This window comes from Colobus angolensis, unplaced genomic scaffold (assembly GCF_000951035.1).
Source record: "Colobus angolensis palliatus isolate OR3802 unplaced genomic scaffold, Cang.pa_1.0 Scaffold55, whole genome shotgun sequence".
Classification (NCBI taxonomy): domain Eukaryota; kingdom Metazoa; phylum Chordata; class Mammalia; order Primates; family Cercopithecidae; genus Colobus; species Colobus angolensis.
This window is the reverse complement of record NW_012119043.1, coordinates 1,334,970-1,339,152: the sequence shown is the minus strand read 5'-3', so window position 1 is coordinate 1,339,152 and position 4,183 is coordinate 1,334,970. Positions and strand designations below refer to the sequence as shown.

General features: G+C 45.5%; 1 protein-coding gene across 1 annotated transcript in view; it reads right to left on the bottom strand.

The window, feature by feature from the left end:
• The window catches only part of SEC14L5 (SEC14-like 5 (S. cerevisiae)), a 75,285-nt gene that overhangs the window by 33,756 nt on the left and 37,346 nt on the right, over positions 1-4,183 (bottom strand). The gene's annotated exons all lie outside the window — the stretch shown is intronic.

Below are 4,183 nucleotides of genomic sequence, written 5' to 3'. Positions count from 1 at the left end.
ATCCCAGCACTTTGGGAGGCCGAGACGGGCGGATCACGAGGTCAGGAGATCGAGACCATCCTGGCTAACACGGTGAAACCCCATCTCTACTAAAAAAATAACAAAAAACTAGCCGGGCGAGGTGGCGGGCGCCTGTAGTCCCAGCTACTCAGGCGGGTGAGGCAGGAGAATGGCGTAAACCCAGGAGGCGGAGCTTGCTGTGAGCTGAGATCCGGCCACTGCACTCCAGCCTGGGAGACAGAGCGAGACTCCGTCTCAAAAAAATAAATAAATAAAATAATAATAATAATAATAACAATTTTTTAAAGGATTTTTAAAAAACTACGAAACTCTTAGAAGAAAACATAGGAATAAATCTTTATGAACTCGGATTAAGCAATGGTTTCTTACTTATGGCACCAAAAGCACAAACAATAAAAGAAAAAATAAACTGGATATCATCAAATTTTAAGATTTTTGTGTTTCAAAGGATACAAGCAAGAAAGTGAAATGGTAGCCCTGAGAACGGGAGAAAATTTTTGCAAATTATACACACATACATATGTGTGCTTGTGTGTGTAGAAGATGGGGGACTTGCATCTAGAATATATAAACAAGTGTTAGAATTCAACAATAAAGAGATGACTCCATTTTAAAATGGCAGAAGATCTGAACAGACTTTTCCCAAGGAAAATATACCAACACAAAAAAGCAAATGAAACTGTGTTCAACATCATTAGTCACTAAGGAAACGCAAATCAAAACCACAATGAAATACCACTTCACATCCACTAGGATGACTATAATAACTTTTAAAAGACATAATAATAGCCAGTGCTGGTGAGGATGTGGAGAAACTGAAGCCTCCAAACCCTCCCGTGTGTGTGTAATATGGTACAACCCCTTTGGAAAATAGTTTGGCAGTTCTTCAGACAATTAAACACAGAGTTACCATATGATCCAGCAATTCCACTCATAGGTATGTACCCAAGAGAAATGAAAACATAAGTCCACACACAAAAGAAATACAAGTATTTATAGCAACATTATTCATAATAGGCAAAGTGGAAATAACCCAAATGTCCATCAATGAATGAGTGAATAAATCAATGGTGGTCTAGCCATAAAATGGAATATTATACAGCTTTAAAAAGGAATAAGGTACTGATTCATGCTACAACATGGGTGAACTTTGAAAACATTTTATGCTGAGTGCAAGTAGCCAATCACAAAAGACCACATATTGCATGAATCCATTTATATGAAATGTCCAGAATGGGCAAATAGAGAGAGACAGAAAATAGATTAATGGCTGCCAGAGGCCAGGAGTGGTGAGGAAAGAGATGGTGGGGGTGTTGAGGGTTGATGGTTAAGGCAGACAGAGCTTCTTTTTGAGGTAATGAGACTATTCTAAAGCTGATTGTGGTGAAGTTTGCACAATACTACGAATCTACTGAAAGCCACTGAATTGTGTGCTGCAAATGGATGAGTTGTATGACATGTGAATTGTATCTTAATAAAACTGTTTATTTAAAAAAGGTGTCTTTCTCTCTTCACGTGTGTATGTTTATATATACACATACACACATATGAATCCACATGTATACATATACTATTTATTTATTTATTGAGATGGAGTTTTGCTTTTGTCGCCCAGGCTGGAGTGCAATGGCGTGATCTCGGCTCACTGCAACCTCTGCCTCCCAGGTTCAAGTGATTATCCTGCCTCAGCCTCCCAAGTAGCTGGGATTACAGGCACATGCCATCAAACCCAGCTAATTTTTGTACTTCTAGTAGAGATGGGGTTTCACCATGTTGGTCAGGCTGGTCTGGAACTCCTGACTTCAGGTGATACACCCACCTCGGCCTCCCAAAGCGCTGGGATTACAGGTATGAGCCACCGCGCCTGGCCACATGAATACATATATTATTTAAATGTATATATAAAGATATGTGAATATGTGTTAATATAAATATACACAATCATTTAGTGTGCATATCTTTCTACACACAATGTAAATATAGAGTGTTCTATACAATTTATTATAATTTTATAAATATAGATAGTATATAAATATAGATCATATCTATACATATCTATAAATATATAATGTATAGATAAATGTACACATGTAAATATATTATTTTATATATGGATACATAATATATGCCATATATAAATATATGGGTATGCCAGGCACGGTGGCTCACGCCTGTAATCCCAACACTTTGGGAGGCCAAGGCAGGCAGATCATTTGAGGTCAGGAGTTTGAGACCAGCCTGGCTAACATGATGAAACCCTGTCTCCATTAAAAAATAGCAAAAAAAAAAAAAATTAACTGGGCATGATGGCACATGCTTCTAATCACAGCTACTCAGGAGGCTGAGGCAGGAGAATCTTTTGAATTCAGGAGGTGGAGGTTACAGTAAGTCGAAATAGAGCCACTGAACTCCAGCCTGGGCAACAGAGCCAGGCTCCATCTCAAAATAAAAATTAATAAATAAATATATGGATGGTTTAAATAAGGAGCTTATTTCATATATGAATATATCTACTATGTGTTTTTTTATGTATATGTTAACGTAAATATTCAGCAATGTCCTTCCTATGAGCCGTTAGACGGTCTCACCCTGACTGACAGCTCAGACTCAAGCCCTGCCTCGGTGCAAATCCCAGCTCTACCACTTACAAGCTGTGTGACTCTGGGTGGGTTACTTAACCTCTCAGTGCCCTGTTGCACAGAGACGTCCTGAGAACTGAGCAAACTGCTGTGGGTGCTGGAGAAGGGATGGCCGGGATTATTTCCTCCACAGCCTCTCCGAGTGTCTCAGACAGGATTTGGTCACCGGCACAGGAGGTTAAGCTGGATTCCATAAGCCTGTGCCCTCCAAAGGGAAGGGCCCCTCACTGTCCTGGGAGCCACTTCAGGTTAGCCCCAGCCGGGGCTACTTGCTTCTGTGTGGGCGGAGGTCCTGCCAGGCCGGGGTGCAGAGCTGGGTGAAAGTACCTGGGAGGGGCCCCCAAGCCCATGAACCTGTGCTCAGGGAGGGCAAGAGTCTGTGCCCAGTTCTAGAAGGGCCAGGGTCAGGGTGGTGGGGGCATATCCCGGCATCTGTGGCTGACCTTATTCCTTATTCCAGCGGGGTCTGCTCCTAGCGCCTGTCACAGCCCACGTGCCCCGGAATTGGGATCAACGCAGGCTCCAAAAATAGTGCCGGCATCTGAGGACAGACATCTCCTCCCCCTTCCCTCCTGGCTCCCAGGAAGAGAAGCAGGGGGAGGGGGGCCGAGGAAGAAACGGATACATGCCCAGGAGCCCTTGGTGTCACCCCAGGCCGGGCTAGGCCCGCCAGCCTGTCCTCCACCAGGGCCCAGGAGGACAGAGCTGCCTCCTGCCCTATCTCCAAGTCAGTTGCTGGGACAAACACATCAGCGTTGGAATCGGGAGGCCTCATTCGCCCAGAGAATGCACCATGGGGATCCTGGGGTCTGGGCTCAGCGAGCTGACGAGGGAGGCCCCCTGAGAACTATGACTGCCCTATAGATCCCAGCCACGCTGGACCCAATTTCAAAGGAAATCATCTCCCCATGGAGGACAGAGCGCAGAGTAAAGCCAGTGGAGGCTGGAGGGGTTCAGGCCGCCTGATTGGAAGCCCAGCTCCACTTCCTTCCAACCAGGCAAGCCCCTTCCTTTCTCCGGGCCTGTTTCATCGTTTGGAAAATGCGTATATATGTCTCATGTACTTGCCCAGAGAGGCTCACTCATTTACCCAAAGTCACACAGCATGGGATGGTGAACCTGGATTTGAATCTCATTTGGGCCCAGCCCCCACTCCCTCCAGGAACCGTTTGCTCAGCAGCGGGGCTTGTTCTCATGGGCCGCTCAGAAACAGAGCCAGGCACTGTCCCCACCGGGCCAAGCAGTCACATCTCCCTTTTCCACCCTCTGTCCTTCAGAATCCTGCCAGGCAGCGGCCACACCAACCCTGAGCTTCTCCCCTTCCTTCTACTGCTGTCTCCCTCCTGTTCCCCAAACGAAATGGTTTCGGGGAGGATATACTCAGAACAGGCCTTGAGGAGGCCAGGCGAGGTGGTCACGTCTGTAATCCCAGCACTTTGGGAGGCCGAGGTGGATGGATCATTTGAGATCAGGAGTTCAAGACCAGCCTGGTCAACATGGTGAAACCCCATCTCTTCTAAAAA